The 21,924-nt window shown below is 44.7% G+C and overlaps 1 protein-coding gene and 1 long non-coding RNA gene across 2 annotated transcripts in view; one reads left to right on the forward strand and one right to left on the reverse strand.

The window, feature by feature from the left end:
* LOC148540444 (uncharacterized) overlaps nt 1-15,121 on the forward strand; it is a 96,132-nt gene extending 81,011 nt beyond the window's left edge. The window contains exons 2-3 of the long non-coding RNA XR_015869734.1: nt 8,283-8,397; nt 14,499-15,121. This is a non-coding gene — a long non-coding RNA (uncharacterized LOC148540444). The remainder of the gene's footprint in view (nt 1-8,282; nt 8,398-14,498) is intronic.
* The window catches only part of CSPG4 (chondroitin sulfate proteoglycan 4), a 149,842-nt gene that overhangs the window by 68,685 nt on the left and 59,233 nt on the right, over nt 1-21,924 (reverse strand). The window lies entirely within an intron of this gene.

The raw sequence follows: 21,924 nt of genomic DNA on the forward strand, positions 1-21,924 counted from the left end.
ACTACCCTAGTTACAGCCCTGATGAAAGCGCCTGCTGTAAACCCCCGCGGGGGTTCCTGTGCGGCGTTACCACCTCCAAGTGTCTGCGCTGTTGTAAGTCAGGCTGTGTGAGACTGTCAGCACTGATATGGTATTCTGGGGGCTAATGGTGGAATCTGTGCATCGGAGCCGGCTGATAGATTAAAGGCGGCAAATGAAGCAGTCGGCTTCACAGGTTGTCTGGTGTACAGCAGGCATCCATGGACTAAGCATGGACACAAATAGCACCATAATAAGCTTCTAATAGATCACAAATGTAATCCATATCTAATTATAAACAATACAAACATAGAAAATTATAATATAAAAGAATATAAAAAAATTATAATAATATTCTTAAAAAGTAATAAATGTGACATATTAATTGAAATAGAAATAATAAGCGTAAATACATGCCATATATGTAGGAATAGCGTAAACATGTAAAATGCAAGTAAATAAACATTTGAGTTAGATGTAAGTTAAGTTATAATGGATATTTCATATGCATTCTAGATCTACTGTATATTGTCATTTAGACCTTGTGGTTTAAGAGACTGCATTTTCAGAATTCATGCAGCCTCTTGTCTGCGTAGGGTTCTGAAACGATCTCCACCCCTGCAGGTCTTAGATATCACCTCCACCCCAACTAATTTTAGACCTGTTGGATCACCATAATGCAGGTCCACAAAGTGTCTAGGAACGCTATGTTTCAGAAATCTATTTCGAATATTTCTTCTGTGTTCCATGAATAAGGACTTAAGAGTGCATGTTGTGCATACTATATACAGCAATATAGCCCACATGGGCAGATTAATAAAAATATAATGTATTGGGATTTGCAGTTTATATAAGTTTCAATAGAGAATTCCGTTTTGGATACTGCTGAATATAAACTTCTTGTATTATTTACAGCAAAACGACATGTGGTGCATCGATTAGAATTGCACCTATAGAATGCAATAGTAGGGGGACCTAACCATGTGTATCCACTATTCAATTTATTGTTATGTAGTGTGTTTTTAAAGAAGTTTAGGGCGCGGAAGTTTCAAAGGTTTTTTGCTCGCTTGAAAACAACAATTGGTTTTTTATCTAAAGTCTTCTTTAGGATAGGATCTGTAAAAAGTTATTTTTAATTCTTTCTAATTATATTAGTTATTTTGCTAGCTGCCACATTGAATTTTGAAACAAAAGTCAAACCTATGATTTATTTATTCCTATTATTAGTATTGGTGTCCTGAAGCGATAGCCCACCGGGATCACTCAGCCTCCACTCACACACACACAGCGCTTCCCCCTCATTCAGATCGTCTCCTCACTCAGATCTCCCCCTTCACACACACAACACAGTTCTCCCCCTCAGAAAGAGCTCCCCTCCTCACACAGACCAGCCCCCGCACACACTCATACACACACAACTCTTCCACTTAGCAAAGCTCCACACACACACACACACACACACACACACACACACACACACACACACACACACACACACACACACACACACACACACACACACACACACACACACACTACTGTTTCAGGGTGCCGGAGATAAATCATTTGACTGGGGAGGGAATCACCTGCTGATGAGCTGAGTCTGAAGCACATAAAGAGCTCAGTGTGTCCATACTGGAGGCAGGGTCGGACTGGCCCATAGGGGTACAGGGGAAACCCCCTGGTGGGCCCCAATGCCTGAGGGCCCACCCCTTCCTCTAGGGATCAGGTTCCAGACTGTGCACTTGAATTATACATTATACATATGTTACATTTTTTGCACAGAACTATGGTGTATTTTCTACAATACATTGCTGTTATTATTCTGGTACATTATCATGCATGCACCAGCATTATTTACTATGTATATATCTTTAAAGGGGCCCAGACCGTACACTCTTTAATGGTTAACCAAGCCTCTGTGGAGACTAGCCACATCCCTCTGGAGGCTGGCCACACCCGTAAGTATGGGCTCTTATCACTGCATTCCCCCAGTGGGCCCTTCATGCACTAGTCCAACACTGACTGGAGGCATGGTGTGGGCAGTGCCACAAGCACCGCTCTGTCCACACTGACACCTACTTGTAAGTATCCTAGTTCTACCCCTACCTCTCCCCGCAGCCTAAACCTAACCTCCCCCCTGCAGCCTAACCCTTATCCTCCCCCCCTGCAGCATGTCCCTTACCCTCCACACTTAGTGCCTAACCCCTAACCCTTCCCCTAGTGCCTAACCCTAACCCATAACCCTCCCCTTAACCCTAATACTTGCCGACGGCTGGGATGCTGGCACCGGGATTCTGACTGGAGTCGGCATTCCAACATCGGCATTCTGAGTACCAGCATCCTGACTGCTGGGATTTAAACTATATCCCTTTAGGGGGAAATGCTAGTCTAACGAAATTGCCATTCCAAAAGCTTACAGGAGAAAATGAGCAATAAACCTTAATTGATATGAGTGTCTAATTTGTATTAACCCTAAATCCATGTTTTATAAATAATTGTACTTGCATACTGTCTTAGAATTTTCCAGGAGACTCCTGAATTTTGGGAGAGTAGGCCTGCATTTGGAACCCCCACTTCTGTGCAACACAAGGTGGCATTGGACAGGAAGACAGGACTACATTCATGAAAATCTCAGGCCACACCCCCTGCACCCCACATGGAACTCTGGGCCTGATTCAGAGCCGGACGCTATTTGCGGACGGTCGTTCCAAAAAAGGGGCCGGCTATTTAAATTGAGCGCTCGCTCTTTGCGGTTTGTTGACGCCTCTATGTCTGAGCGAGCAAACGAAAAATGCGCTCACTATTTTGTAAAGACGCCCCTTTGCCGTTCGCATCACACGTCATCTCCGGTACTTATTAGATTAATCGGGTACATCGAAAGGCATCTGAACTGCTCGCAGTGCTTGTGGTAGGTTTTCTTACCGCTATCACTGCAAGCAGTTCAGGCTAAAAGACAACCAAGTGACGTGGTCGATGACGCTCCTATACTAATTATGCACTCCCATTAAACGCCCTTTTGACCGTTTGGCACGCTTGCGTTCGGATCTCCACTCCCCCGTTTTCAAGCACCATCCCCTTTTACCACCCACAAACGGTACATTCTGTCAATCAAATTAGCAGCCCCTCGCTGTTTTGCGAGTGAACGATTTCCTACCGCAATGACTGGTTTGCGCATGCGCATTACGACCCATACGCATGCGCAGTTGTGCGAACATCGCTCAGAGCGAACGAGCGGCCGCTTACGAGCGGCTCTCTGAATCAGGCCCTATGTTCTCTGGCAATTCCCAGAAGGGGACAAATAAAAGGTGGAAAGTATGCATGAAATATGTGTGAATGGGCTGTTGCACATATTTAAAACTATACTGATTGCTAAGTGCACAAAGACTAACTTTAAAGAACACAGCTTTTAAAATATTTATTTTTCATCACCTTGCATTCAGGGGGTTAAACAGCAACCACCAGGCCCCATATCATAATTTTGGGAACTAAGCCTGGCATGTACTGTATCTACTTACCACAGCTCTGCCCTCTTAAGCTTACACAGAGGCCGAGACACATGCATAGTATTGGCCCATTTGGCATAGCAGTTTCACTGTGATAATTAATACTAAAGGTCTATCTCATATTGGAACCGAAAACTCACAGGATATTCCTTTGTGCATGTATCAGTCTAGGTGTAAGCCAATCCATCACTGACAGGCCCAGGTCACATGGGGATTGAAGACCCCAGTCAGGACCAATGTACCTTTATGATATTTAATAATGCTGCACAAACAATAGATAAGTATAGTCTATAAAGTGTTAAAAAGCCGGGAAACTGGGCAGTGAACATTTATTACTCATTTGCTGTGTTCTGGTAATTGATGGTCACCTAGACATCTAAACATTTAATTACTTGTTTATTTGGATATTTAGTGGAATGTATATTGTACTTGTATAGTGCACTGCAGAATCCATGGGGGGCTTTCATGAAGGCGCCAGTTTCAGATATGTTTAGCACCACAATTCTGGTCTTAATCTGTAGCAGAAAGTGAGCATAGTAGCAGTGGAAACACAGATTTATATAGTAACTACATAAACAAATGAGACTGAATGTATATTAAATCCCTTATATGTAATACAGTTCACTAAATTGGATCTTAATTACTATACACAAATTAAAAAGCTTACCAATCACAAGTCCAATTTGCATATTAGTTTAACTAATTAAAGGAGATACCTCAAATAACAAAAGGATAGTGCCAGTGTATTTGCCCCCTGCATCTGACAGTCTCCTTGTTGATCGCTAGGTGGCGTGCCCGCCTAACAACCATGCCATGCAATACATCCTAGAGATTGGCAGTCAGCTGTGCAGACACATTCCCGTTTCTTGGCCACAGTTCAGAGAAGAGGACTGTGTGCGATAATGCAGCACTATACTACAGTGTCTGCTGATGTGGGTTCTCCTGATGACATGCCTGCATTGAATTATTTTGGAAAAGCAACAAATCTATGTTAGGAATTGGGAGAAATATTACATAAGGAAGTGAAGGCAAATACACTCAAAGGGGCTTATGCAGAATTAAGCACAGATTGTGCCCCAAATCCACCCTACTACATGTTATTATTATTATCTTTTATTTATATGATGCAAAAATGGTTCCATAGTGCCGAAATAGTGAAAGGAACATTTAGCAAAATTGCATTGTACATGGCTGATCATACAGGACAGTAACAGACAAATTCACACTTTACAAATAGACGTAATTATAATGACATAAATACATACAGACCACAAAGGAGAGAGGGCCCTGAGGCTATGGGTGGACACAGAGGGGGGAAGTTTTTGGTCTTGCAGAGGTTGGATAGTTGAAGGCAGGTAGTAGGCTTGGGTAAATAGATGAGTTTTGATGGTGCGTTTGAAGACTGAGAGGCTGGGTTAATGTTTGATAGAGCATTCCAAAGGATAAGAGCAGCATGGGTGAAATCCTGGGGCAAGGGCATGGAAGGAGGTGATCTGGGAGTAGGGGAGGCAGCAGTCATGGGAAGAGCAAAGAGGGTGTGGGTATGAGACTGGAGATATAGAGAGTGGAGGAGTGGTTGAGGAGTTTGAATTTGATTCTGGGTGGGAGCCAGTGGAGTGACTGGCAAAGGGGGCAGCAGAGATGGAGTGTTGGGAGAGGAAAATGAGGTGGGCAGCAGAGTTAAGGATAGACTGAAGGGAGGCAAGAAACAAGACAGGTCGGATTGTGAGGTATAGATTACTGTAATCCAGGTGAGGTGGAAGTGGATTTTTAAGCTTTCCAGGGTGATAAGGGGGTGGATCCTGGAGATATTGCGAAGATGGAAATGACAGGATTAGCAGAGGGACTGGATTTGGGAAGAGGATAACAGCTAGACACTAGACTAGGGAAACAGAGAAAAAGGGGGTACTCTAAATGAAGTGAAGAGGGGGGGGGAGAAGGGCCATTTGCAGGGCGAAATACATTGACTCAAGCATAGAGATGTTGAATTTAAGGAAGTGAGGGGACATCCAAGAGGCAGCAGGTGATATGGGAAATTACAAGAGGGGAGAGATGAAGGGAAGAGACGTAAGCTTACTGATGTATAGATGGAAATGAGGAGTGGGCCAAAGACAGAGCACTGACATATAACAACAGGGCAGGGAAAAGGGGAGGAGGTGCAGGCAGATAAATGGCGGTTGAACAAGTAGATAAAGAACCCTGAGAGAGCAGCACCCTGGGGGCCAACGGAGTGTGGCATTTGTAGGAGGAAGGGGTGTACGATGATGGCAAACAGAGGCGTGAGGTGGAGAAGAATCAGTATACTGTAGGTAAGTGACCCTTGGATTTGGAATTGAACTCTTACTTGGTTATCTTGTGTTGCATGTATCTTAAGAAAACACTTGAAAACAGGTATATCTGGAGGTACAGAGATACTGTGTATTTGCATGCATAGGTTCATTGGAATGCATCCCCAGATCCAGCTGCAAAACAGTATCATTTGTGTCAAACTTACTTCAGGTTTCAAAAGTATAGATATCACAGAGATGACATTGAACAGTGGGCCTGAGTCAGAGGTAGACGCTAATGCGTACCCAGCCGCGCTTTCCCACACTCGCAGCTGTGAAAATATGCTAATGTTAGCAAAGATCACCTGAGCATAAAGACGCCCACTGCTGCCTTCGTACTTGCATGCGCGATCGCATGCACGCATAAATATCGGTAACATCGAAGGACATCGGCGGCCATTTTACCTTGCGGCAGGTCTGGCCTGCCGCAGCCTAGGGAGTTCTTCTGCCACACAGGGCTGCTTATGCAATTGTAGTGGCTAATTTATGCATGCTCACGTAACGGCATTCAAACGCCCAGACACGCCTGCGTTTCCTTAACCACCCCCCGTCAACACCCCCAAATGGTTACTTCCTGTCAATCAATCTGCAATGGGCTCCGTGGTCTACGGCCTCACACGGCGGATGCTGCGGGATCGCATGTGCACTGCCTTCGCGCAAGTGTACACACTTTACAAATAGACGATGCATACATATACAATCCCTCAGTTTACGAGCAAATTGCAATAGCGTCCACCTCTGAATGAGGCCCAGTGTTAGAAGTATGTTAAAATCTCAATAACCTATTTGTAAATGATTTAATACTGTAATAAAGTGTTAAATATAGTGCTGTAGTAGGGCGTGTATGTGTCTCGGGACAGCACCCCCAGGGAACATTACAGAACAAGAGCACGGAGCGGGAAGATGGGTGATGGTCATGTGCCCTGTGCCTTTTTATGTAGCGAGATGCCTGGAGAGCACCTCACAGCTGGAATCAGGTGCCAAACCCTACTTAAATCTATAAGAGAGAACAGTTACGTTACAGCATGGCTGGTTTTACAGTGGGATGGATGGATCTACAGTTCCAAATCCCCCAAAAATAGGTCCAGCGGGGCAGAAGGGTAACTGTCACCAGACTGCTCCTGTTCTTGTGTCATGAGGGGAGCAGGGGTTAGAACTGTTCCCAGGACATAATCCAAATGGGAGAGTGAGGGTGAAGTCTGAGCAGGGGACGGGGCTACACGGGACTGAGCAGTGCTGTTGTCAGAGGGACAGGAGGAGCTGTGTGTGTGTGTGTGTGTGTTGGGACGTGGCAGTAAGAGACATGAAGGAGCAATGTGAAAGACCCATGCATACTAACGTTTTATGTTGGCTGGCTGTTGCAGATTTAGTGAGGGGGACTAAATAATTTGGCAGTTTTAACCACTTACCTGGCGTGGTCGCATCATATGCCTCCATGCCAAACTGGGCTTTCCCTGGCACTGTCGCATCTGATGCGGCCATGTCAGTGGTTGCTGGAAGGTAATCTTTCAGCACCCGCTGGGCTCAGCACACTTTGGGCCTCATTCAGACCCACTCGCAAGCGGCTGTTCGCTCGCAAGTGGGTCGATGGTGTGCACTGCGCATGCGCACGACGGAGGGACTTTCCTTCGCTCGTTGTGTCTGATCAAAGGGGGCATGCTGTCGATGTTGATTGACAGCACGCCCCCTTTGGTGGGCGTGCCGGGGGCGTGCCTCCCAGACGGGGGCGTTCCCAAGGGAACGCCTACCGTTAGAAGCCGGCCCACTGACATCACTAGTGATGTCAGTGGGAGTGATTTTGGCTCTGATAGAGCCAAAATCACTCCGGGCCTTGCGGTTGAGAAACTCAACCGCAGGCTCCGGCTCGCAGTGGTGATGGTCAAGACCATCGCGGCCATCAACCTGCACGCTCGTATAGGTTGTGGGTGGTGACCCACAGCTATACGAGCGTCCAGGAGGACGCTCCATAATTATGGAGGTGGGCCCTGATTCAGGGCGAGCGCTCTGGTCAGAGCGTCCGGCTATGAATCAGGGCCTTTGATTGCAGTTGCAACCTCCCCCAGCCTTCTCTTCCTGTGTGGGGTTCAGAAAGGGATCGATCCTAAAAGAATTGCCCACTTGGCTCATATTTGTTTAACACTGCAGTTTATTTTAACTGTATAAAACAATTTATTTCTGAAAATGTCCCCAAAATTGTGCATTTTTAAATGGTCAAATTTTGTAAATAACAGAGATTTAACCCTGATTCGGATTCATTTTAATAACAAATCTACATATTTATTAATAAAATTATACTGAATCTGGTTTAAATGGCTATTATTTACATAATTTGATGATAAAAAAAAAAAAATATGGTGATTTTTTTAAAAACATTAACCAGTTAAGTGGCTAAATGCAGGTGTTTATTTCCTATCTTACCTATCTCTTCCAGACAGGCCAGGATTTAAATAAGCACCAACGGAACTTACATCACCAGCTGGCAGCTGCAGCAAGTTGTCTAGGAAGCAAGTGGCGGTAGGACATAACATATCTTGGCCTTGTGCATTGTGAGTACTTTTTGTTGGTGTATGTTTGTTTTAGTCAGTGGCTGGTTGACGGGAGAGGAGCTAGAATGTTCATTTATTCACTATTTTCACCCAGCTAGGCACATCCCACAGCACAGGCCATACCCTCTGCCAGGGGAGTAACTAGGTATTTGAAGGCCCCATAGCAAATGTCTGTAAGGGCCCCTGTGTATCACCCAATGGTGAGAAATTAATATAACATATGTAACTTTGACAAGGAAGATGGGCCTCCCTCAGCTCTGGGCCCCATAGCAGCTGCACCCCTTGCACCTATGGTAGCTACACCCATACCCTGTGCACAGACCACACACCCACAACACTGGTCAGTCCCCCACATTCCCCAACATCACTAGCGACACTCCTGTGGCGCTGACCACACCCTCTATAGCAGTGCACAATAGGCCTTTCATGAATTTCAGCTCCTGGCACTTTCACAGATATTAATAAGAGAGACCCATTTTCAACATAAAATGTACTGTCATTAACTACAAACACAAATACTAATTTAATTAAATACAAACATATGTTTTCTCATTTCAACATTAAGAATCTACTTTCCTGTTGCAGTCCAAGTAGAAATGCCAATTTAGTAATATGAATAGATAATATATAGCCAGAAAGCTAATTATTTAAATACTACCAGCTATAAGCTGATCAGTGATTCAGGAGTGGCTAGCTGTTGCTGATAATTATTAACATTGCATATTATTGCACCAAACCTCAAGAGATAGGCCTTATAGAAGACGTATCTGCGGGTGGTTCACGTTTAATTCAGCTTCAATTATGTGAATACAGCCATGCTGTGCTTAGCCTTTGCCCGTCCCCTTTTAACCTCTACAGACATAACTGTATATGGAAGTATACATATGCATTTTGGCATTACAGAGTTGCATGTCTTACACACAAAACAAAAACCACACAAGTCCGACACTAAAGGTATTCCAACTAGCAGACAAGAAATTACATAGATTTATACAAATTTGGGCTATTTTAATAACTTTAATATAATATTATCTGTGAACTAATGATATTAGGATCCCTTCACTCCACACGTATGGACTTATTTCCTTAGTAAGTTACTATTGGTGGCCTGTGAAAGTTTTAAGTTATTTTCAAGCTTCTTGGTGGTTGTCATAGGCACTAACTCCCCCTATGCAATTAGAGATTCAAACGGGCTATGCCATGGATGGTTGTTGGGTTTCGGCCATCAGCAATTAACAATCAATGGTGAGACATGGATGGATAGACTATGCAGATGTGCAGACTGTTTTACCATTGGTGGAGTCTCTTTGATGGTGAAAACACTCACCATCATCATCTGACCATCGATGATTACTGACCATCGCTGGTTGATGGCCACCCCTACGGCATTTAGACTTCCCTGATATCAATGTAACTTCCATTGCCTTACCTAGATTTGGTTGTGAAGGGGCGAACAAAAGAAACTACAAGTCCCAGCAGCATGCGCTATCCGGGAACGAGACTTACATAGGTTTTGTAAGAGCTGGAGTCTAATAGTAGAGATTTAGGTAGTCACGAGCCACCGAAGAAACTAAAAATTGCTTGTGCTGTCAGCAGGAAGGAGCTGAGCGAGAGCCATAGTAAATAAATAGAAGTGGCCCAGACCAACACTAAAGTGGGCCCCATAGCAGCTGATGAGGTCCTCCCTGAAGTAGAGGACCTCATGATGACACCAATTTAATTATTCTGCCAGTCAGTCAAGTAGTCAGTTAGTTGCTGGTTGGGATTTATATGCCAATGTGCGATTATCCAGAAGTGTGATATCCATAGATTTTGAGGAAAGTGACAAGCAAGATAATTTCACAAGCATACAGTAGTCCTGACCCTAGATCAGGGACGTTTCATCAGAGTTCAAGCTGAAAGGGGAAGTCATATAAAGTAGGCTTCAGTTTCAGCGCAGACGGCGCCAATGGAGCATGCTTACAGCTTCAATTAGACATGTCAGGCGATAGGTACTTGGGCACTGCCCACCATCACCAGTACTAAACATTAGTGGTAAACTCACAGTGCTTGCCGCATCAAAGATAACTAAAGACATTCAGGACGAAATGCATCTAGCCCAAAATGTGGTCAAAGTTCAGAAAACTGCTGTTAGGCCGCATTTTCCATATGCACCAAGCTGCGGAAACTTCCTGGAGCTTGTACCCCATAGACCAATGGTTCCCAAACTGGCTGCCGTGACACCCTGGGGTGCCTCAGGGCACTTGCAGGGGAGCCTCGGGTTGGTGGTCCAGTACATATAAAATTATTTTTAGTCAGTGTGATAGGCCAAACCAGTGCTGGCTGCAGCCAATCAAAAAATGTGGACAAAAAAAAGTGGAGCCCTGTCAGCCACTACGTGACTGAACCTAAGGGTGACTTATAAGCACAATTTACTTCATCTAAGTTTTGCTGAATTTCTCAATTAGAAACTTTTGCCCCAGGGGTGCTGTGGAAAAAATGCTGATACATCTAGGGCGCCGTGATTCTAAAAAGTTTGTGAACCACTACCATAGGCAAAGCCTATGGGCTTCTTACCGCAATCATTCTCCCAGTGTCCTCCATGGCTCATGCATGCGCTGGCCTTCGCAGAAGGGCTCCTGGGTCATAATCCCGGAAGTCCTCACACCGCAAAGGACAGCTCTTTTCGGAAGACCTTTCCTTTGCGGTTTTAATTGCAAAAACTACATGCATATAGCATTATTAAAAGTTGCTATGCATCTGATCATTGTCAGGATGCATCACATACAAAATGCAATGCTTGATGCATCCCGCCATTAGTGAGGCACAGACTTGAGCACAGAGTCGCTCAGGTTAACTAAAGTAAACTCAGAGAGCTTGCCACATTAGATATAGCTAAGGACATTTAGAGGTTCATATTTTCATTCTATATATCCCCGAAAACTTATTTTACACTGCAATTTATGTTTGAGATAAGATGCCCTTCCCAAATCTAAATCTCTACACATTAATTCTGCCCCTACTGCAGCACAACATGGTTTCGCCAAAGTGCATAATTACTACATTTCTTGCTCTCTTCTTCTTTTTTTGCCAACCCTGAATATGTACAGACTGCTCCATTCTTTAGTAACATAACTTCACTGACAGACATGCACAAAGTGATACGCTGGAATTAGAGAGACTTTTAGGGGTCTAGTTACTAAGCAGTGTTAGGAGACAGAGTAAAAAGTGATAAGAAAATCATAAGGTGCCAGCCAATCAGCTCCCAACTGTCATTTTTCAAACACAGCCTGTGAGATGACATTTGGGAACTGATTGGCTGGCACATTATCACTTTCTTATCACTTTTTACTCTGTCTCCTAACACTGCTTAGTAAATAGACCCCTTAATGATGTACAGAATCTTCCTTTGACAATCATTGAAGGATATTCTTCTAAGCAGGGTCAGACTGGCCTGGTGGGGGAAGGGTAAATTCATGGTGAACCCCCCTCTTTGGAGCTCCGACCACTTCCATCAGGGATGGGCTGGTCCCTATTGGGCTGCCTTGGGCCATACTAGCTGTGCCACCAGTTTTAACTAAAAAAAATGGTACCTTGCTGTTAAAGGGACTACCTTTTATTGCTATTGTATTTTTTTTGTATGATTTAATTTTTGCATCACTCTAATAGCTATGTATTAATAACATCTTCCTAACAAAACTAACATTTTGGTTTGTAGCATTTAAATTTGTATTTAATGAAATACTAAGTCATACTTGCCAACTCTCCCTGATTGTCAGGGAGCCTCCCTGAAATAGTAGAATTAGTAGCAATCTCCCTGACTCCCTGACTCTGCTGGCAATCTCCCTGATTGCACCTTACCCCCATTTTGAAGCTGTTATATATAAAAAAAAATTAAAAAATCAGAGATATATACAATCAAATCAATCTTACCGACTTTTCAGGGCACATCTCCAGGAGCAGCCGAAGAGGACCTGCTGCTCTCATTTTCGAGGGGCGGGGCCTGACTATAGGCGTTATTAGGCCCCTTTACAGGAAAGCCCCGTGATTCGCGGGTCTGTGAGAAAGATGTGGGGCTAAATTACTTGATTTGCGTCACTTAGCCCCGCCTCCTCCCTAAGGACCCACAAATTTCTAGGAAAATCTCCCCATCCTGTCCACGTAACTAGGAAGTGAACGGGGTGCAAGAGATTTGCCTACTCTTCAGGGGGTGCAGGGGGTTACCAGAAAAATCTGGAGCCTCCCGCGACTTCCGGGAGAGTTGGCAAGTATGATTCAAATGGGATCATTAGTATAATTTCCCTGCATTGACTATAAGGCACAATGATCCCTATGGCTACATGCATTTTCTGAAAAGTATCAGTGTGTTTTCATCAACAAATAGATCTTACTAACTGCTTTGGGGCTTGTTTACATTTGGATGTTAGTCACTTTTATGACACGCCTCTCAGATCTAGCAGTACAGTCCACTTTACCGCCGCGCTCATAGGTGTTGCTTTCACAATCTCCCTGAAATGCTTTTTCAAAAGTAGGCAAGTATGTACTTAGCAGCGGTACATTAAACAGGTAAGAATATATTTCGGTGTTGTACTGCGGATCGTGCAGTGTGTATATCATTACATCGCATCACCGTAATGGCACATTGTTTAGGTGTGTACCCAGCTTAAGTCACTCAGCCAATCAGAGCACAGACAAGCCCCTATCCTACACTGCTAGGAATGGAGGAAGCTGGAGGAATCCGGAGGCTGCATGCAGAACAGGAAAGGATCAGTGTCAGTGTGCCCCGAAGTCAGGCCGGACGCTGGCACTTACTGGGAATTTTTTTCGGGGCCTGTTGTGTGCCGTAAAATTATCCCCGAAAAGTGCATTTTTTTCGTCAGCGCAATGGCGAAAACTCATAGGTCCATGAACTTATCATAGATCCTATGTGTTTTGGGGCAAATTATCCTATTTGTTTGTCCGCACAAATAGGATAGGATGAAAAAAAATTGTTGAAAAAAGGAGATCATCTGCAAAAAATTCCAGTTTATCTGGGCTAATTGGATACCGCCCTAAGTGTTTTTGACAATGAAAATATGGAATGATGTTTTTGCTATGCTCGACTTTTGGGACTAATGTATTAATATTGTAACTAGAGGAAGTGATGTCACTTCCTGACCGACTAAGCATTGCAAGCTGGAACACACATTGGGCGTGATTCAGAGTTGGGAATAGAGTGAGATATCTCTCTCAATGCAAGGGGTGTAAATACATAAATTTTTTTACATGTGGGGTAAACACTGGCTGATTTTGCATGTAACCCACAAATACTGCACAGCTTTATTATTACTCTACAATTTAGATGTCAGTTTGGAAACACTCCTCCCAAATCTAAATCTCTCTGCACATTTTAAATCTGCCCCACCTGCAGTGCAGCATGGTTTCACCAAGATTATCAGTTAGATAGATAGATGCAGAAGCCCCTCCCAATCTCGAGAATGAGATATTGTAGATAGATTGAAGTAGAAACCCCCCGAGAGAGAGACTGTAGATAGATAGATGTAGAAACCCCCGAGAGAGATAGAGAGAGAGAGAGAGAGAGAGAGAGAGAGAGACTGTAGATAGATAGATGTAGAAACCCCCCAGCGAGAGAGAGAGAGAGGGAGAGACTGTAGATAGATCACATACAAAACCAGAGCAGACTTCCTCTGTACGATCCCAGCTATGATCCTCCTGAGTGATCCCAGCTATGCTCCCGCCTCTGAGCTGCATACCATCCCTCAGTCAGCACAGCTTTCAGTTTGTGGTCAGCACTGCAGGGCCGACTTCTGGCAGATAGGCAGCACAAATGGAGATGGGAGCAGCTAGTGGCATCTGGCAGTACTGCACTCAGCAGTGACACTGACAGTCGCTCTCTATTCTGTGCCCGGCTGGCTCATAAGAGCCATCCTCTGGTCAGAGCTGTAGTGTCTGCAGGCCAGTACTGATCAGGGGGAGTTTCTGGTTACTCCGAAACCCCACTATCTACATACACTACTGTAGAGCATATTCTAAGGTCAATATTAAGTACTTCAACCCACTGGCTAATAATTCTATTACTAAAATAACCTTATTTTAATAACACAATTTTCATTTGTCACCAGGATAAGAAACATCAGATGGCTGATTGATGGACACAGGACCTGACTTAGAGACGGACGGTAATGCAACCACAACTGCATTCTTTCATGGAACCCAGTTGCTAAAATATGCTACTGCACTCCAAAGTACGGTGGAGCATCGGGACAGCCACTGCTGCCTTCTCATATCCGTATGACGACGTGTAACATCATAAACATCGGTACCGTCGACACACATCGGGCAGCCATGCTACATATGCAGCAAGTGTGACCAGCCGCAAACACTGCAGCACTCCTGACACGCAGAGAGCTCTCATGCTGCACAGGAGATCTCAATGGCTAATTTATGCCATCCCACCAAACGGCGTTGAAATGGTCAGACACACCTATGTTCTTCTAACCACCCCCCCCCAAACGCTGACTGCCTGTCACTCAATTTGCGAACGGTTCCTCTATACGAATATAGTCGCAAAACAATTGCTCCGTGTGCGCAGTGCGGCATGCGCATTAGCAAACAATCGCTTGTTTTGCTTAAATGTCGGCATGGCGTCTGTTTCTGATTCGGGCCACAGTCAATATGATACATGGATTGTGGAATGTCTGACACATGAACAAAGCCAGGTATGCCCATCTGCTTAAAGGTTAAATCAGTGATTTGTAATTAAAGGTTGTGACCATTTTCTCTCCTGTGCTTGGTGTACTGTTATTATTGTGTAAGCCCGCCTGTATGCGGGATGGAGAGGCAGATATTATCCCTGCCTAAGGTCATGCATTTACAGTATATATCATAGACTAGATATCACCACCAATGTTCAGTAATAATAATACACTTTCTCCCAAATGTACAGTATATGCAATGTTACCCAGTGATAATTAACGAGAAATTACATCGTTTGTTAAAAATTAAATGAATGCTGTTTTATGAAATGAAGATGGCAGCAATTAATGTGCATGTGATGATGATTCTGCATATTTTAGGCTGTTAATATGCATATGTTATTAAGTGACTGTTTGTGACTCATTTGCTACAACACAGAACCTCTTTCAGCTCCGTAGGAAAATATTATTTCAGCTTTTCCTGCTTTTAAAACTCTTGGGGATGCTATGTAGTGGGGTCCTACAGAAACTGAAAAACGCAATGCTACAAACAAGGAAACTGAATAAAACAGACTTAGCTGCACAAACACTTAGCACAGAAATTCAGTAACATATACTGGCCCATGTGTAAACACAGCGAAGCTTAGGCAGGTCCTGTGATTAGTAAAAGGGTGGCGTGTGCTGGTGCCTTGTGATTAGTCGAGGATGCTGTACAATGAGGTAGTGTGACTAGTAAGGAGGGCTGTTGATGGAGCAGAATCATTTCTATACAGCATGTGTGTAGCTGACGGTTTAAAATCTAAAGAGTGCTATGCAGGGCTGGGCAGCTCACTGTTACTATATTTGGATATATAATAGCCAGTGTGTTGATGCCAATTTTGATGATTCAGTGTCCGGGAGACTCAGTCACTGGAGAAACCAACCACATCAAGACTAGAGACCTGCGGAGCATTACCCAATTATATACACTCTCCGTTAGATAGAGACCTGCAGAACATTGCTCCATTAACACTTCACAGGGAACTGCTGCTGCGTTGTTTCCTCAGTCTCCCAGCAATACTGCAGCTGCACTGTTCAGCTAATGCTTCAACTGCCAGAGATCTGGAGCATTGACCCCATCAAGGAGATGTGGAGAAACAATTGCAGCTGGTCTTGGAGATCCAGTGCTCTAATGTAGCAGGACCAGTTTACAATTGGTATAAGAGAGAAGAGTGAAATGCACTGTCTACCAAGTTATCCCACCTCCCCTAATGTCCTCACATCGCCCCGGTGATGTTGCTTAGATCAGGCTAGCAGTGCGGTTGCAATTATTGCAACTGAAAGCAATCTGTCATTGGTTATTGATAATACAATTCTCCTCCAGTGATCTCCAGCAGGCAATCGGTAGTGTGTACTCTCTGCTCATATTCTTTAATACTGAGCTAGCCTACGCCAAGAATCATTGCTCCATTAAGTAATTCATTTTTGTAAAATTAAGGACAATGAATTTACTCCGTCAGCTAATTAACTCCTGTCTTACTCCTTATTAACAGAACAGTTGCTGGAGAGCTCTGAATGAACTGCTCCATTAACATCTGCCTCTCCAGGATTCGTGTCCACATTGCTGATACTAAGCAGGTCCCCCCTCAGGAATGAAAGACGTTTAACTGGAAGACGGAAAATAGTGCTCCATATAAATAGTGAAGCTGTGAGATCACCATTTTATAATACGAAGAAGCAGTGATAGAAATTCTTGTGCGTACAAGTGGTAATACAACAAAAGTTTCTTACAAGTGTGTGAATGTCTAGACAGCGTTAAGTTCATGCAATATTGCTGCATATGTTATACAGTACTATGTTGCAGTATAATAGCAGAATAATTTTTTTTGGAGGCATATCAAAGATTAGCATTTGTTAAATAAAAAAACCCCACACATTTCTTATTCGCTATTATTGCTATTGTACTGTGGCATATATTTACCTAGTGCTTAGGAGGAATAGAAATATAATATATTTTATTGATGCTAGGAGTCATAAGGAATTCAAATACTGCCACTATACTATAGCCTCCCCTGAATGTCCAATCAGGTTCATAGACAGTATGCTGTAAGCCTAGTAAAAGAAACAATTGCCGTATACAGTATTACACTATGGGGTCTATTCATTAAGGGAAAATATCCCCTGTGATAACTATCATGCCTCCTATACTTAATTATCACTTCTGAAAAGCTGCTCGTTTTGCTGAGGCAGCTTTTTGCCGTGGGAGTCTGCAACCCCTGAGACCATGCAGTCCTGCAGTGCCAGTCCCCCGCCACCAGTGCTGTGTCCTCTCCCTTGCTCCCTGCTCACAGGAGGACTGCCTGTGGAGCTTCATTAGGTAAGAGGACCCAGCAGGGAGAGATCTTTTCAGATCCCTCTGCTGCATTGGGTCCTGTACGTCATCTCAGGTTGGCGTACAGTATCACTGTTAAGTTCCGAATAAAAATGCTGTTTCGGAACTTGATGAATTATATAATTTTCACATCCCCATACTATAGTATGGAGACTGTAGAAATTATTGGGGGAGAATTGTAACCAGGAGATATCAGTGATATCTCCTGTGTTACAAGAATGAATAATGAATTACCCTGGCACTTAATTTCTACAAAAATAGGTGAAAATCTTAATTTTCACCTACTTTTGTAGAAAATAAATGATGATGAATAGAGCCCTATGACATGTTTGTATATACATGAACCCACACATTAAAAGTACCGCATCATTCAAAGTGAAAACTGTTGACTCTTCATACACTCACACTGGATCATGTAACCCACCAACAACCTCTGCAATCTGGCTGGAGCAATTTGCAATATGTAGCACCTATCCTTGTGTATCAGATTCCTATTTGCCCATAGATTGTGAGCAAGGCCCTCTTTGCTCTCTGGAGCTCATTCAAACCCGCTCGCTAGATGCATGCGCTCGCACCCAGCGTATTCAAATTCAGGGCATGCCCATCAAGGCAAGCGATTGCACGGCAAGGCATTAGCACACACACTATGTCTTGGCATGCGATCGCTTTGAGTATGTAGACACCCACCAGCCTGTCTTAAGACGCCCACTTGCGCACGTCATCTCCAGGAAGAGTATGCAACCATCGGTACATCAGGGACCATCGGATGCGATCGCAGCGCTTGAGGTTGACTATACCCTGCCGTAAGCACTACAATCACTTCAGTGTGAAATACAACCAGGTGACGTGTACTATGACGCTGCCTCTTAATTAGGCACGCCTCTGAAACGGCGTTAAGACGCTCAGGCACGCCTGCGTTCGCATCTCCCCCATTTCTAGTGGCCTTCCCCTGTCATCACCCACAAACGGCTTCTCCTGTCACTCAACCTGCTGGGCTGTCTATGCGCAGCGAGCGAAAGCTTCCTGAGCTTTCGTACTAGTTCGCACACGCGCACTGCGATGCATGTGCAGAATGCGAACATCGGCTAGCTACGAGCGAACGCTTCTTAGCATCCAGGTCTGAATCAGCTCCTGTCTGCTATTACCCAATCTAATTTTATTACTGTTTTATTCTCAATTGTAAATTTTAATAATAATGTTTTATGCCAGTCAGTATGGACACACGTGTGTCTGTGTTCAAGGCAGCGACAATGCAAAGTTACTGAGAACTTGGATATTTATGTATAACATAATATAGCGCCAACATTCTGCTGCATTGTGGAAAGCAGAGATGGGGTGACTTTGTAGCTGCAGACTGACTCAATGGTTGTGGGGCAGATTGTAGTTTTGGAATATAAAATACAGTTAGAAAAAAAGTTGCCTTCAAAGCTGTTTAATCATGACACTAATCTTTGAAACCACCAATATACAACAATACATTAATAAAGGTAAATGTTAGATAACTTTTACTTTTTGTAACCGAAGCCATTAATGGGAATCCATTCAAATGGGTAAATAATACAATCTATTCATGTCTAGTCAATGTTACCTTAAGTAAGGAGTACAACATATGGATCTAGTTTCTGTGATGATGTTTTATTGTATATTAGTTTTTACACTGATCATTTATTACATTTATTACCAGTTTCCATATTGAGAATAGTACAATGAAAAAATATAAATTTTTTGCTTATTATTAATAATTGTATAAATTAGTTTAAAAAATAAATAAATAAGAATTACATGGTAACATTTGGCCTGATTCAGAGCCGGACGCTATTTGCGCTCGCTCGTTCAGAAAAAGGAGCCGGCTATTTAAATTGAGCGCTCGCTCTTTGCGGTCTGTTGACGCCTCTATGTCTGAGCGAGCGAACGAAACATGCGCTCGCTATTTTGTAAAGACGCCCCCTGGCCGCTCGCATCCTACGCCATCTCCGCTATTTATTAGATTAATCGAGTACATCGAAAGGCATCTGAACTGCTCGCAGTGCTTGTGGTTGGATTTTTCTACCGCAATCATGCGAACAGTTCAGGCTAAGAAACAACCAAGTGACGTGGCCGATGACGCTGCTTTGTTAATTATGCACACCCTTAAAACGCCCGTTTTGACCGTTTGGCACGCCTACGTTCGGATCTCCACTCCCCGTTTTCAAGCACCTTCCCCTGTTACCACCCACAAACGCCTCATCCTGTCACTCAAATTAGCAGGCACTCGCTATTTTGCGAGTGCTCGATTTCCGACCGCAATGACTGGTTGGCGCATGCGCATTACGACCCATACGCATGCGCAGTTGTGCGAACATTGCTCGGAGCGAACGATCGGCTGCTTACGAGCGGCTCTGAATCAGGCCCTGTGTCAGTAGGAACTATGGCCCTCATTAAAAGCCGGCCTCCTGGCCGCTCGCTAAGCTGTGGGTGACAACCCACAGCTTCAGCGAGTGACCAGGTGATGGTCGCGATGGTCGAGACCATCGGGGCTTGCGACGAGACCGTTGCGGTAGGGTCTTGTCTACCGCAAGCCCCAGGTAGCTTCCTGCTCTAACAGAGCAGGAAGCTCCCTACTGACATCACTGGTGATGTCAGTAGGGCTGCCTACAAACGACAGGCGTTCCTTCAGGAACGCCTCCGTTTGTCCGGCCACCCCCCCACCCCGCCTACAACATCGACAGCCGCCCGTTTCTAGTGAGCCCCGGAGCGAGTGAATTTGTTAGTCGCTCCGGGGCTTGCGCACGTGCACTGCGATCGCGCAGGCCCTCACCATCGACCTGCTTGCGAGCGGATCTGAATGCGGGCCTATGCTCATTAACATGTCATGAATGCTGGATGCATAAATCACATACCACTACATCATTAGCTTTACAAGATATGTTTGACAATAAACAGGTAGAAACACCTCACAACTTCACCTCTACTCTGCCCCCTTCCCTTCACAAGAACCCCACCCTTGGATGTGCAACAGTACAACAACTTAACTGCTACATGGCCTGGAACTCCCCCACAGCCCTGACAATCCAAGTGCTGCTCTGAAACTGTGGGCCCTGCTCTCTGATGCTGTGAACCCTGCTCTTTGATGATGAGGGTCCTGCTCTCTGATGCTGGGGGTCCTGCTCTCTGATGCGGGGTACCCTGCTCTCTGATGCGGGGTACCCTGCTCTCTGATGCGGGGTACCCTGCTCTCTGATGCGGGGTACCCTGCTCTCTGATGCGGGGTATGCTGCTCTCTGATGTTGGGGGTCCTGCTCTCTGATGCTGGGGGTCCTGCTCTCTGATGCTGGGGGTCCTGCTCTCTGATGTTGGGTGCCCTGCTCTCAGATGTTGGGTGCCCTGCTCTCAGATGTTGGGTGCCCTGCTCTCTGATGCAGGGATCCTGCTCTCTGATGCAGGGATCCTGCTCTCTGATGCTGGGAGCCCTGCTCTCTGGTGTTTGGTGCCCTGCTCTCTGATGCTTTGGGCCCTGCTATCTGATGCTGTGGGTCCTGTTCTCTGATGCTGAGATCCTGCTCTCTGATGCTGTGGGCCCTGCTCTCTGATGCTGTGGACCCTGCTCTCTGATGCTGTGGGTCCTGATCTCTGATGCTGTGGGTCCTGCTCTCTGATGCTGTGGGTCCTGCTCTCTGATGCTGTGGGTCCTGCTCTCTGATGCTGGGATCCTGCTTTCTAATCTTGGGAACCCTGCTCTCTGATGCTGGGTGCCCTGCTCTCTAATTCCGGGGTCTTACTTTTTGATGCTGGGGGTCCTGTTTTTTGATGCTGGGGGTCCAGCTCTCTAAAGTTGTGGGTCCTACTCTGATGCTGAGTTCCCTGCTCTCTGATGCTGGGGACCCTGCTGTCTATCTCAATCCCAACCCACATCCTCCCAAGTAAGGAAAAACCTCTTTTTCGCTATCCTCCCTTCATTCACAATGTGATGTTGCACTATATGTCAGTGCTATTTGTACCTTAAGGCCCCATACACTGTGCGATATAGCAGCTGACGGATTGGTACAATTTTGCTGCTATATTGTACCGTATATGGGCATGATATCGGACAGAGCGCTCTCCCATGGGGTCGTACAACGCATCTCCAGATCTTTCTGCATGTTCATTTGATCTGGGGATTCCATGCAGCGCTATGCGGGTAGGGGAGAGGGGTGCTGGCATATCGGGCGGTCGGCCACCCGATCACACCGTTTGTGGGGACCGCCCGATATGTCATCTGATGGATCCCCCGTCGCGTCGCAAGGTGCATATCGCACCATGTATGGGGGCCTTTACTCTTTGTTTTATAGAAAAAACAAAAGTGGAGCGCCGTAAGGAATTCAAGAAATTTATTACACAATAAAACAGTTCATTACATTAATTCTCAAATAGTCATAAAACGTTACGTAAGATACAATTATGCACACTTAGATTGAATATTGTATGCACTGTTTAATCTAAAAGCATAAAAATCTAATATAATAT

This window comes from Taudactylus pleione, unplaced genomic scaffold, assembly GCF_031769625.1.
Source record: "Taudactylus pleione unplaced genomic scaffold, aTauple2 ptg000019l, whole genome shotgun sequence".
Classification (NCBI taxonomy): Eukaryota; Metazoa; Chordata; class Amphibia; order Anura; family Myobatrachidae; genus Taudactylus; species Taudactylus pleione.